The following is a 15,613-nucleotide window of genomic DNA, read 5'->3' as shown; positions in this document are numbered from 1 at the left end:
GACGTCCCTGATTTCGACTCAGATTTTACCTCTGTCCCTCTTAATCCCACCTAAAACTAATGACTTTTGGAGGAAAGGTGGTGAATTACACTTAATGAATAATGACAATAATTAAGAGTTATAAACTTCTTTTACTTCAGAAAATGTGTATTAATTCATATGCTCTGATTCTGTCAATGTTTCAAGTTAATAGCATTAATATTTTAAAAGTGTCCTGATTGTCCCTGATTTTTTCCTGACTTGTCCCTGATTCTGTTGAAATTTGTCCCCAATTGGTTGTGAGGTCTGGGCCTGTGAGTTCGGGAATGGAGGCTATATAGTGTGTGTAGTGGTGTCAGACATCAATTTGTTGTATCAGTAACAGCTACATGTAATAGGAAACAGTATTATCAATTATAATGCTACATGAATAACCTTAACGTATGCAAACCGTGGAGGTCGTCCGTGTACTACTGGCTATGGGTCAGACCTCTCAACCAATTGGGGACAAATTTCAACAGAATCACGGACAAGTCAAGAAAACACAAGGACAATCATGGACACATTTAAAATATTAGAGCTATTAACTGGAAACATTGACAGAATCAGAGCATATGAATTAATACACATTTTCTGAAGTAAAGAAGTTTGTAACTCTTAATTATTGTCATTATTCATTAAGTGCAATTCACCACCTTTCCTCCAAATGTCACTAGTTTTAGGAGGGATTAAGAGGGACAGAGTTAAATTTTGATTCAAAATCAGGGATGGCCCTGAAAAGCAGGGGCAGTTGAGAGGTATGCTGTGGGTATGTGTTGCCTCGACACATGAGATAGCTCTACATATAGGGTCTATAGGGCCACCACCAGTCTGAACGGCCAAAGTGGAACCTGCTCTGTAGAACTGTCAGATGTACAGGGCAGAACATACTTACAGCCATGCATAGTACAGAAATATACATATCGGAGCAAATCAAAGTGTAGTCTAGCAGCAGTATAGTTGCTTATGCTACTACATATGACATATCAACGTGTCACGTATGCAAGACCTGTAACAAGCAACCAGTACAGACACCTACAACATGTGAAGGTCCCCTAATCAGGACAGTTGCAATGGCTAGAGTATTGTCCATACCACTCAACTGTCCCTGAATGTCAGGTATGTCCCTGAGTTTGACTGAAAGTCTAACTGTGTCCTTCTTAATCCTCCTAAATGTAGTGGCTGTTGAAGGAAAGGTGGTGAATTACACTTACTGACTATTGACAATAAGTAAGAGTTATAAACAACTGTTACGTCAGAATATGTGTATTATGTCATATGCTCTGATTCTGTCAATGTGTCAAGTTAATAGCACTACTTTTGTAAAAGTGTCCCTGTTTTTCATGACCTGTCCCTGATTCTGCAGAAATGTGTCCCTGATTGGTGGAGAGTTCTGGTATTGTCACATGTGATGTGTGATGAGGGACTGTCCCATACAAAGGGGGAAAGGTGTCACTCCTACAGTCTCCCGTCGTGCAATCTGAAAGATGGTCAGCGTGCAGTTGGTATGCGGTAGCGTGACTAGGCAGACAGCTGCGTTAACAAACTCAAGTCACATGTCAGCATTGCAGAGTATCGGTTCCCATGTATCAGGCAGATGGGAGCAGATCGAATGAGGAACACGCATATAATATGATTATGTCACTGGACAGGCTGCCGAGTCCGTACAGTCGAACGGCTGCCGTCGCAAAATGGTTACACATACCCAATACTGTAGTCATGTAGTCCGATGTAATACGCATCACAAGGGATCGCACACACCCAGCGTGAGTGACAAATGTAAGCAGAAATGTCGGAGAGCGAGCGGCTGTAAGCGTGTTTGTCTACCAGTATGCCAGTAGTTCCCTGTCAAAGAAATGTGGAGTGTAAACGTGTATAAGGTGCTGTGACCAGAGGTCAGCAGTGCTTAACACTGTGCAAACCCACACACAACAGCTCCCACCTGCTGGACTGTGCCTTACCCGGTTTGTATCCAAAGGCGTTGGCCTGTCCGCAAACAAAGAACCGCCCTATACACGTGATGGTAGAAGTACCCTGCGCACATAACTCATGTGAATGAACAATAGACCATGGCATATGTACAGACAATAGACCGCAAACACCATACAGTGCAGACATCCAACAGTATAGCAATGTACTGGCAGATATGTCCGGACCACTGGTGTGTGCATGCCTGGCCGTCCTGTGTTTCAGTGTGTGAGCATGCCCAGTATGACTGTTGTGCATGTTGTAGACTGACAATACCGTCGTGTGTGAGCATGCAAAGTAGGGTCAACTGTATTGCATGTGTCACATGTCCAGATAGTTAGTACTGTGTTGCTGACCCCTCCGTTCTACACAGACAGGTGGCATGCTGTGTCTGCAGGGTAGCTAATGGTCATGTGGCATTGACAGTTGCTACATGTCTGTATAGCATGGGGAGACATGCAACCACAGTCCTACACAGCACCGTGGTTGGTGCACATGACTCTCACATGTGTAGGTGTGATGGGGGCACAGCCAACAGTTGTACACATCTGCCGCTACTGTACTGGTCTGCCGGGTACTCCATGTCAGTTGTGGTCCCATCTAAATTGCTGGTTGGAGGGATACCAGGGTATGTCAGTTCCCAGCATTAATTACCAGCACAGTGGTGTTGGACGTCCTATTACACATCCTACATCAAACAGCCTAACCTACTGTCATCTGTGTGTGTCATATGGGGTTGGGGTCAGTCATTGGGCATATCCATATGCCATCATATATCATTTGTCTGTATTGGTCCACATCTGTCCAGCTGCATGGAACGTGTGTGGGCTGTAGGGACACACATGATGGTCAGCCCATAATCTGCAGTGGGTAGGACACCCTGTGTACTACAGGCTACCATTGTGACCCCCGTATGTGCTACAGAGGTCATGGTGTCACTATGGATGTGTACTGTCTGCTGCCCTAACATTTGGCCACCACAGTCACTTGTATGCTCACATACATACCAGAGCAATGGGTAAGTACACATTCTAATACAACTGCCACTTGTTATGTCAATAGATATACCCTGGTTGTGTTACGGACTTGAGGACGGTGCTGGAGTGCTGCCTATGTTGGATGCACACAGTGCACCTCCCATACATGTCCGAGCACAGTTACTTTCATGCTTGGCATCCATTGTACTGTGTGCGGGTCAGAGAGGGGAAATCCGTGGGTACCTGCTGTGTCAGTGCATATGCCGTGTGTTGCCTCTTTGCCAAGGGCAGGTCATACTGTGCATGGGCTGTCGCCGACTGTGCCCTACTCAGGTAGTTCCTTCACCAAGTCACACTGTGCCTGTACAGGCCTTGGCAGTGGTGTTGGGCTGTGTGGCCCTGCCCCATGCTATTCCTGCTGCAACTGTTACTGCAGGTTAACATTGTGTAGCATAGCAAATAACATAACAACATGTATGCATGTAGCTTGTGAATACTGCAGTGCCCCAACAGATGTGTCTGGATACCAGAACTGTGAACCGAGCATCCCAAACACATGCACATGTATATGTCTTGCCTGTGCATCCGCCTCAGTATGTTGTGAGTGTTCAGGTGTGTGTGCATTGCTGATGGGTGTTATAAGCCACTACACCAGTATTTACCTAGCATCCCCCACTAGGAGACTGTAGGGGATGTCCACATAGGCATTGGTGTGCTACAGCTGTGTTAGATGCCATATATCGGACACATCACAGCTTCCAGGGCAGACAGCACACACATTCAATCTCATGCCCTGGCCATCGCATAGGGCCTAGCTGTTGGAGGGTATGCCCCTGCACTGACTGTAGGCCCTATCCTGCTCCCTGGGTGGTGCTACGTGTGCAGGCTATAGCACCCAGTACCCCAGGGTACTCATCCATGTGGTTAAACAGATTCATATTGCTGGTCCATTAATCACGTATGTGGAGGACCTGTACGTGCTCACTAGCATGTGTTGACATGGCATCTGTGAACTGGTGGAATACTCTGGATGCAGATGCCTGTGAGATACCCATGATATCCCCAGTTGTGCTGTGTGAGGTACCTGTGGCTAGTACACCTAGGACAACACATCCCATGGTATCCACTGTGATGCGTTCCCCTCGGCCTGTGTGATGTGTTAGGCACAGGTCAACAAGCTGCTGTAGGAGGTCTCTGTCCACCCCATAGTGCTCCAACATCCCCAGCCCATGTAGACCCTGGTAAGTCACCCTCGGTCTATAAAGTCATATGTCACCCCAGTAAGGGTTGTTCAGCAGCATACACATCCGCACTGCCCCAGCCCCTGCATGTTGGTATATGTTGCCTGCTGCAGCCCGTGTCATTTGGTTGGACTGTGTCATGAAATGTCCCTGCAGGTATACACCAGTAGTGTAGAGTGTGGATGAAACATGTGTATGCTGCTTGCTCGCATTAATGTACTGTTTATAATGCGGGTTGGCTATGTCATCAGCTGATTGTGCTGATCAACACCTGTTTGTGCAGCCTGGACACCCTGACTACCCCACCACTGCTGTCATACCTCCCAACATCACCAGGCAGGTATAGACACACCCCTAGCTTAGGTTTGCTAAGGCAGGAGCAGTCCCGAGGCACAGTTCTGCAATGTAGCCTGACCCCCTCCCATGCTGTCAACTATGTCGCGAGAACTGCACCTGGCTGACTACACACATACACTCCAGGGACTGGCAGCACACCCTGGTGATAAATGTGATACACCATAGTCAACCTCATCTGCATAGTATAGTCTTCTAATGAATAGTTATATGACTCATGCCGAACCTCAACATATTAACCACTGCTCAATGTCACTCAGATCCACACACAACTGGCAACAGGTGCCTTACCATCACCATATTCTATGTCCCATGGTCTTCCCAGCAACAAAATAACCGGTGTCTACGACTACAGCCCATGGCCCTGCACACCACAGATGATGTGCATTAACACCCGCCATGGCAGATATACATAGATCCCAGGTTATCGCGTACAGATCATCCGGCACAAATAGTCAATAGTGTTGAAGTCCCCAGACATATGTTCACATCGATGTCCACCTCTACATCTACATATATCACATATATTATTTGTAGACATATATACATGGACATATATATATATATATATATATATATATATATATATATATATATATATATATATATATATATATATATATATGTATATATACATACACATATACATGTACACATATGTAGATATGGCATTTATGTCACAACAGTGAACCACATGACAGCAATGCATTAGACAGGAATGGAAAGGAAACTACATGTGCCACCTGCATCATGTAGTGTTGTTAATATCAAGGCATGTCGTTATGTTGGATCACATGGGTCGAACCGTGGCAAGGGTAAGAGTAGGGCTGCTGACAGTTACTCCACCAGACCTATTGGCGACTGTATGTGTTGACAACCCAGTGTCTTGGCAGAATATGCAGGCTGTGGACATTAAATAGGTCAGCAACAAAACAAACTGGACACATCCTGCAGCTAGCTACCCACAGATACCAACACATGCGGTATAACTGCCAATCACACACCTGCCATGCCCTGGAATTGAGCATCTACCTGTCTAGTCTACCACACTACAGCATTATGCAGTAACAGAGCGGCTACGAGTTCTGGCATCACCGCACTCCACAGGCATACATCTGGGTGGATGACATCATCCCCAAAGGCAAAGGCGCCCGATGGGAATGTATGTGGTGTGAGCCATCTAAAAGCATTACTCTGTCCCAGGCAGCTGGAAACACACACACACACACACACACACACACATATACACACACACACACACACACACACACACACACACACACACACACACACACGCAACGTAAAGGCATTCCCAGTGCAAGTAACGAATATAGCACATATTAATTGTGTAATGAATGCCTCTGTGCTGTAAAGCCAACAGTTATACATGTAAAGGTGACCGCTCACATGGGTCCATTAACCGGATTCCATCAAAGTGGTACTGTCATAAGGAATAAGGCACATGTATTCCTAAAGACGTGCCTGTAAATATATGTAATTCAGAATAAGTAGATGCAAGTGGGCTTCATGCTGGTGTAATGCAGCTATTAGCATAGCAAATGTATGTGGTCTTCTACAGCTGTAACTTTCATATATATATATATATATATATATATATATATATATATATATATATATATATATATATATAGTTAGATAGATGTGTGTATAGAGAAATATCCACAGACATAACAGAAATATGCAATTATATAGCTATATGTTAGGAACACTGAAAGATGAAAGCAAACCTAAGGGTTGTGAAGGGAATCCAGAGCAAGTTAGGAATTATGAAGTGCTCGCAGTGTATGTCACATAAAGCTGCACAAGTGTGGGTAGAGCACCACTCACACCAGAGGCAGGGGTATACCAGTGGCCATAACATTTGCAGTGCTACGCCAACATTGTAAACCGATGGAATGTAGGACATGTTGTGACCACCTACACTTGTAACCCGCAAATCGTTAGTAATCCATAACACCAGGAAAGGCATGTATGTGCAAATATGAATGGAAGGTGAGCCTGTGAATACACGGTGGTACAAAATGTGTGTAGGGCCCCAACGCCTGAGAGGGCAATGTGTAAAGGTGTGTCATGGCTGCAATATCAGGTGTATAATGTCTGTTATGCGGAAACTCAACACGGTGTGCAGGAGAAACCATGGATATGCGAGTATGGACACAGGAGTGATAGGGTATGTTGCGCCGGGTGCAATGGAGTGGCCCACGGAGGTCAGCTAGTACTAGGGTTACCACCTTTTCAAATGCTCAAAGTGGGACATTTTCTGTAGAAATTTCAGATTTTCAGGACAAAACATACCCATGACCAGTACAAAGGATAGAACTTCACCTTTTTGCCAAAATGAAAGCTTATTCGTAGCATTTGAGTTGCTTATGCTATTTCATATAACATTTAGGTGTTTCAGATAAAAATTAACTGTTTTATGAAACTATGAAAGAAAACTTAGGAAATATTTCCGTACAAAAATCTCAGGACATCTGCCATTTTTTCAGTTTTTTTGCAGGACACAACTGCCCAAAGAGGGTCTGTCCTCACAAAGTGGGACAGGTGGTAACCCTAGCTAGTACGTAGTTGCGATTCCCAGATAGAGCATCGTTTGCATGGAGACATGCGTGAATGGGCATATCATTGTCAGACATTGTGCGTCAGGTCTGGCAGCCCGGCACGTAAAACCTATACGCCACCCATGAGCAGAACGGAGTTCTGCTGTGACAATCCCAAACCGGGAAAAGCAGAAAGACACAACTACATGAAGACAACAATTTGTCGACGTACAGTCACAGTAACACAAACACACATCCTATCAACAGTAATAATATGAATGTGTACAGAAACAAACACAGTAGCAGGAATAATAGGCTGCGCATACGAGGAATAGGTCAAATGACACTATCACAACCCAGTTAGCAGCGGCACCCGAGACATGAAAAACCTGTGACATCTGTCCGCTGCATAACGTGCAATATACTGAGCACAAGTTCACCAGAGTGAAGTGTCGGTGTCAGAATGACTAAGGCAATAGTATGCTGTTGAAGCAGGGATAAAACCAATACGCATGTGTAAGTGTCCATGTCCGGGAAATGTATAGGTTAACAGACACACATATGTACATATAGATAAAAACTTATATATACACATAGCTATAATAATTTACATACACATATATATCCATACGGATATATATATATATATATATATATATATATATATATATATATATATATACACACACACACACACACACACACACACAAGGATATACTACGGATATATATAGATAGATAGATATACACAAACAACAGGCAGTGATATATACACATACACACAAAACAAACTATATGTCAGTGTAGATATACACATTCACATAAATAGGTTACTTCACAGCAATTAGGAGTAACATATTTACAGCCCGGGCATTTGTGACTGGGAGGTCCAATAAAGAAATGTTGTACCCCCCACATCGCCCAGCTAGGCCGGACAGACATACAGACAGGCAATACAGATCAACACACTGCCGCTGTCCAAAACACCGGTAGGAATGGACCAGTGGGAGAGTTCTGCAAGGTCTACACTTTAAACATGGATAACGGTGTCCCTTGCTGGACTCCGAAAAGTCAGGTATAAAAGAATTTGCCGACACTAATACGAGCAGGATGTAGGTGTACATGGAACAGTAGGTTGTGCAAGTGGAATAATACATGGGTTAACAAAACGTACGACATGTGTCCCGAGGTGGGGAGAGTGGGCAATGTGTAGGGGTGTGCTCATACCCCAGCTGCGCTCGCAGTAAGTATTTGTCATGACTGCTGTAGAGGGGTGCCAGGTAGGTGGACCATGGGTATGCATTAATGGGCATAAGTGTGCAGGTGCTGGTTGGCAGAGATGTAGTAGGCCCGCCCAGTGGAAGTCATTAATATTCCTATGTGGGCATAGCATACACCTGCACCTCCCAAACCTGAAAAGCACATCTACCGGATAGTTTGTAAACCATCGGGGAATACATAGAGACCAAGACAGTGCCGTGTACCCAAGTAGCATGGACGTCCATAGTTATGTATCAGAATGTAACAAAGTCCAAATAAACACTGCCAGAACTACTGATATTAGGTGAACAGGTGGCAGAATACAGGTAATGATAGATGACAACATGTATGAGTCATAAGCAGCATGTACCTCGACAAACGTGAATGAATACATATGTTCTGTGACTGGGAATGTGTCTGGTTAATAGAACAAATCATCTAAATGTGTCCCGCAGGGTGTTATGCATTGTTCCTGATATGGTGTTCAGTCACACCCATTGGTATGTGAGTTCTGCTACTGACGGAAAGTGCATAAGTTGCTGACCACTTCAGGTAGATGATAGCATAATAGAAAAACACCCATACACCTGCAAGGGACACACCCGTCTGGGCAGTTGTGTCTTGCAAAATGACAGTTATGGCACATGGCCTGTGCATACCTCTCAACTGTCCCTGATTTTCACGGACGTCCCTGATTTCGACTCAGATTTTACCTCTGTCCCTCTTAATCCCACCTAAAACTAATGACTTTTGGAGGAAAGGTGGTGAATTACACTTAATGAATAATGACAATAATTAAGAGTTATAAACTTCTTTTACTTCAGAAAATGTGTATTAATTCATATGCTCTGATTCTGTCAATGTTTCAAGTTAATAGCATTAATATTTTAAAAGTGTCCTGATTGTCCCTGATTTTTTCCTGACTTGTCCCTGATTCTGTTGAAATTTGTCCCCAATTGGTTGAGAGGTCTGGGCCTGTGAGTTCGAGAATGGAGGCTATATAGTGTGTGTAGTGGTGTCAGACATCAATTTGTTGTATCAGTAACAGCTACATGTAATAGGAAACAGTATTATCAATTATAATGCTACATGAATAACCTTAACGTATGCAAACCGTGGAGGTCGTCCGTGTACTACTGGCTATGGGTCAGACCTCTCAACCAATTGGGGACAAATTTCAACAGAATCACGGACAAGTCAAGAAAACACAAGGACAATCATGGACACATTTAAAATATTAGAGCTATTAACTGGAAACATTGACAGAATCAGAGCATATGAATTAATACACATTTTCTGAAGTAAAAGAAGTTTGTAACTCTTAATTATTGTCATTATTCATTAAGTGCAATTCACCACCTTTCCTCCAAATGTCACTAGTTTTAGGAGGGATTAAGAGGGACAGAGTTAAATTTTGATTCAAAATCAGGGATGGCCCTGAAAAGCAGGGGCAGTTGAGAGGTATGCTGTGGGTATGTGTTGCCTCGACACATGAGATAGCTCTACATATAGGGTCTATAGGGCCACCACCAGTCTGAACGGCCAAAGTGGAACCTGCTCTGTAGAACTGTCAGATGTACAGGGCAGAACATACTTACAGCCATGCATAGTACAGAAATATACATATCGGAGCAAATCAAAGTGTAGTCTAGCAGCAGTATAGTTGCTTATGCTACTACATATGACATATCAACGTGTCAGGTATGCAAGACCTGTAACAAGCAACCAGTACAGACACCTACAACATGTGAAGGTCCCCTAATCAGGACAGTTGCAATGGCTAGAGTATTGTCCATACCACTCAACTGTCCCTGAATGTCAGGTATGTCCCTGAGTTTGACTGAAAGTCTAACTGTGTCCTTCTTAATCCCTCCTAAATGTAGTGGCTGTTGAAGGAAAGGTGGTGAATTACACTTACTGACTATTGACAATAAGTAAGAGTTATAAACAACTGTTACGTCAGAATATGTGTATTATGTCATATGCTCTGATTCTGTCAATGTGTCAAGTTAATAGCACTACTTTTGTCAAAGTGTCCCTGTTTTTCATGACCTGTCCCTGACTCTGCAGAAATGTGTCCCTGATTGGTGGAGAGTTCTGGTATTGTCACATGTGATGTGTGATGAGGGACTGTCCCATACAAAGGGGGAAAGGTGTCACTCCTACAGTCTCCCGTCGTGCAATCTGAAAGGTGGTCAACGTGCAGTTGGTATGCGGTAGCGTGACTCGGCAGACAGCTGCGTTAACAAACTCAAGTCACATGTCAGCATTGCAGAGCATCGGTTCCCATGTATCAGGCAGATGGGAGCAGATCGAATGAGGAACACGCATATAATATGATTATGTCACTGGACAGGCTGCCGAGTCCGTGCAGTCGAACGGCTGCCGTCGCAAAATGGTTACACATACCCAATACTGTAGTCATGTAGTCCGATGTAATACGCATCACAAGGGATCGCACACACCCAGCGTGAGTGACAAATGTAAGCAGAAATGTCGGAGAGCGAGCGGCTGTAAGTGTGTTTGTCTACCAGTATGCCAGTAGTTCCCTGTCAAAGAAATGTGGAGTGTAAACGTGTATAAGGTGCTGTGACCAGAGGTCAGCAGTGCTTAACACTGTGCAAACCCACACACAACAGCTCCCACCTGCTGGACTGTGCCTTACCCGGTTTGTATCCAAAGGCGTTGGCCTGTCCGCAAACAAAGAACCGCCCTATACACGTGATGGTAGAAGTACCCCGCTTACATAACTCATGTGAATGAACAATAGACCATGGCATATGTACAGACAATAGACCGCAAACACCATACAGTGCAGACATCCAACAGTATAGCAATGTACTGGCAGATATGTCCGGACCACTGGTGTGTGCATGCCTGGCCGTCCTGTGTTTCAGTGTGTGAGCATGCCCAGTATGACTGTTGCGCATGTTGTAGACTGACAATACCGTCGTGTGTGAGCATGCAAAGTAGGGTCAACTGTATTGCATGTGTCACATGTCCAGATAGTTAGTACTGTGTTGCTGACCCCTCCATTCTACACAGACAGGTGACATGCTGTGTCTGCAGGGTAGCTAATGGTCATGTGGCATTGACAGTTGCTACATGTCTGTATAGCATGGGGGGACATGCAACCACAGTCCTACACAGCACCGTGGTTGGTGCACATGACTCTCACATGTGTAGGTGTAATGGAGGCACAGCCAACAGTTGTACACATCTGCCGCTACTGTACTGGTCTGCTGGGTACTCCATGTCAGTGTGTGGTCCCATCTAAATTGCTGGTTGGAGGGATACCAGGGTATGTCAGTTCCCAGCAATAATTACCAGCACAGTGGTGTTGGACGTCCTATTACACATCCTACATCAAACAGCCTAACCTACTGTCATCTGTGTGTGTCATATGGGGTTGGGGTCAGTCATTGGGCATATCCATACGCCATCGTATATCATTTGTCTGTATTGGTCCACATATGTCCAGCTGCATGGAACGTGTGTGGGCTGTAGGGACACACATGATGGTCAGCCCATAATCTGCAGTGGGTAGGACACCCTATGTACTACAGGCTACCATTGTGACCCCCGTATGTGCTACAGAGGTCATGGTGTCACTATGGATGTGTACTGTCTGCTGCCCTAACATTTGGCCACCACAGTCACTTGTATGCTCACATACATACCAGAGCAATGGGTAAGTACATATTCTAATACAACTGCCACTTGTTATGTCAATAGATATACCCTGGTTGTGTTACGGACTTGAGGACGGTGCTGGAGTGCTGCCTATGTTGGATGCACACAGTGCACCTCCCATACATGTCCGAGCACAGTTACTTTCATGCTTGGCATCCATTGTACTGTGTGCGGGTCAGAGAGGGGAAATCCGTGGGTATCTGCTGTGTCAGTGCATATGCCGTGTGTTGCCTCTTTGCCAAGGGCAGGTCATACTGTGCATGGGCTGTCGCCGACTGTGCCCTACTCAGGTAGTTCCTTCACCAAGTCACACTGTGCCTGTACAGGCCTTGGCAGTGGTGTTGGGCTGTGTGGCCCTGCCCCATGCTATTCCTGCTGCAACTGTTACTGCAGGTTAACATTGTGTAGCATAGCAAATAACATAACAACATGTATGCATGTAGCTTGTGAATACTGCAGAGCCCCAACAGATGTGTCCGGATACCAGAACTGTGAACCGAGCATCCCAAACACATGCACATGTATATGTCTTGCCTGTGCATCCGCCTCAGTATGTTGTTAGTGTTCAGGTGTGTGTGCATTGCTGATGGGTGTTATAAGCCACTACACCAGTATTTACCTAGCATCCCCCACTAGGAGACTGTAGGGGATGTCCACATAGGCATTGGTGTGCTACAGCTGTGTTAGATGCCATATATCGGACACATCACAGCTTCCAGGGCAGACAGCACACACATTCAATCTCATGCCCTGGCCATCACATAGGGCCTAGCTGTTGGAGGGTATGCCCCTGCACTGACTGTAGGCCCTACCCTGCTCCCTGGGTGGTGCTACGTGTGCAGGCTATAGCACCCAGTACCCCAGGGTACTCATCCATGTGGTTAAACAGATTCATATTGCTGGTCCATTAATCACGTATGTGGAGGACCTGTACGTGCTCACTAGCATGTGTTGACATGGCATCTGTGAACTGGTGGAATACTCTAGGTGCAGATGCCTGTGAGATACCCATGATATCCCCAGTTGTGCTGTGTGAGGTACCTGTGGCTAGTACACCTAGGACAACACATCCCATGGTATCCACTGTGATGTTCCCTCGGCCTGTGTGATGTGTTAGGCACAGGTCAACAAGCTGCTGTAGGAGGTCTCTGTCCACCCCATAGTGCTCCAACATCCCCAGCCCATGTAGACCCTGGTAAGTCACCCTCGGTCTATAAAGTCATATGTCACCCCAGTAAGGGTTGTTCAGCAGCATACACATCCGCACTGCCCCAGCCCCCTGCACATGTTGGTATATGTTGCCTGCTGCAGCCCGTGTCATTTGGTTGGACTGTGTCGTGAAATGTCCCTGCAGGTATACACCAGTAGTGTAGAGTGTGGATGAAACGTGTGTATGCTGCTTGCTCGCATTAATGTACTGTTTATGTGCGGGTTGGCTATGTCATCAGCTGATTGTGCTGATCAACACCTGTTTGTGCAGCCTGGACACCCTGACTACCCCACCACTGCTGTCATACCTCCCAACATCACCAGGCAGGTATAGACACACCCCTAGCTTAGGTTTGCTAAGGCAGGAGCAGTCCCGAGGCACAGTTCTGCAATGTAGCCTGACCCCCCCTCCCATGCTGTCAACTATATGCGAGAACTGCACCTGGCTGACTACACACATACACTCCAGGGACTGGCAGCACACCCTGGTGATAAATGTGATACACCATAGTCAACCTCATCTGCATAGTATAGTCTTCTAATGAATAGTTATATGACTCATACCGAACCTCCAACATATTAACCACTGCTCAATGTCACTCAGATCCACACACAACTGGCAACAGGTGCCTTACCATCACCATATTCTATGTCCCATGGTCTTCCCAGCAACAAAATAACCGGTGTCTACACGACTACAGCCCATGGCCCTGCACACCACAGATGATGTGCATTAACACCACGCCATGGCAGATATACATAGATCCCAGGTTATCACGTACAGATCATCCGGCACAAATAGTCAATAGTGTTGAAGTCCCCAGACATATGTTCACATCGATGTCCACCTCTACATCTACATATATCACATATATTATTTGTAGACATATATACATGGACATATATATATATATATATATATATATATATATATATATATATATATATATGTATATATGTATATGTATATATACATACACATATACATGTACACATATGTAGATATGGCATTTATGTCACAACAGTGAACCACATGACAGCAATGCATTAGACAGGAATGGAAAGGAAACTACATGTGCCACCTGCATCATGTAGTGTTGTTAATATCAAGGCATGTGTGTTATGTTGGATCACATGGGTCAGACCGTAGCAAGGGTAAGAGTAGGGCTGCTGACAGTTACTCACCAGACCTATTGGTGACTGTATGTGTTGACAACCCAGTGTCTTGGCAGAATATGCAGGCTGTGGACATTAAATAGGTCAGCAACAAAACAAACTGGACACATCCTGCAGCTAGCCACCCACAGATACCAACACATACGGTATAACTGCCAATCACACACCTGCCATGCCCTGGAATTGAGCATCTACCTGTCTAGTCTACCACACTACAGCATTATGCAGTAACAGAACGCGCTACCGAGTTCTGGCATCACCGCACTCCCACGGGCATACATCTAGGTGGATGACATCATCCCCAAAGGCAAAGACGCCGATAGGGAATGTATGTGGTGTGAGCCATCTAAAAGCATTACTCTGTCCCCAGGCAGCTGGAAACACACACACACACACACACACACACACACACACACACACACACACACACACACCTGGCAGGGCTGGGAGTCGAACACACACCTAACTACCTTATAACACTACAGCAATACACAGTTACAGAACGCGCTACCGAGATTACAAAACACAGCACTCCCAGAGGCATACTTCTAGGTGGCTGACATCATCCGCAAAGGCAAAGACGCCGATAGGTGTATGTGATGTGAGCCGTCTAAAAGCATTACTCTGTCCCCAGGCAGCTGGAAACACACACACACACACACACACACACACACACACACACACACACACACACACACACACACACACACACACACACACACACACACACACACACACACAGGCACACACCTGGGAGTCGAACATACACCTAACTACCTTATCACACTAAAGCATTATGCAGTTACAGAACGTGCTACTGAGATTACTGAACACAGCACTCCCAGAGGCATACTTCTAGGTGGATGACATCATCCGCAAAGGCAAAGACGCCGATAGGGAATGTATGTGGTGTGAGCCGTCTAAAAGCATTACTCTGTCCCCAGGCAGCTGGAAACACACACACACGGCAGGGCTGGGATTCGAACATACACCTAACTACCTTATCACACTACAGCATTACGCAGTTACAGAACGCGCTACCGAGATTACTGAACACAGCACTCCCAGAGGCATATTTCTAGGTGGGTGACATCATCCACAAAGGCAAAGTCGCCGATATGGAATGTATGTGGTGTGAGCCATCTAAAAGCATTAC

At 45.3% G+C, this 15,613-nt stretch overlaps 1 protein-coding gene across 7 annotated transcripts in view; it reads right to left on the bottom strand.

Moving 5' to 3' along the window:
* Positions 1-15,613, bottom strand: part of MAG (myelin associated glycoprotein) — a 2,406,588-nt gene that overhangs the window by 405,440 nt on the left and 1,985,535 nt on the right. The gene's annotated exons all lie outside the window — the stretch shown is intronic.

This window comes from Protopterus annectens, chromosome 8.part0 (assembly GCF_019279795.1).
Source record: "Protopterus annectens isolate FY-2018-M chromosome 8.part0, PAN1.0, whole genome shotgun sequence".
NCBI lineage: Eukaryota > Metazoa > Chordata > Ceratodontiformes > Protopteridae > Protopterus > Protopterus annectens.
Note: the sequence above shows the minus strand (reverse complement) of the source record. Positions and strands in the feature narration are given on the sequence as shown.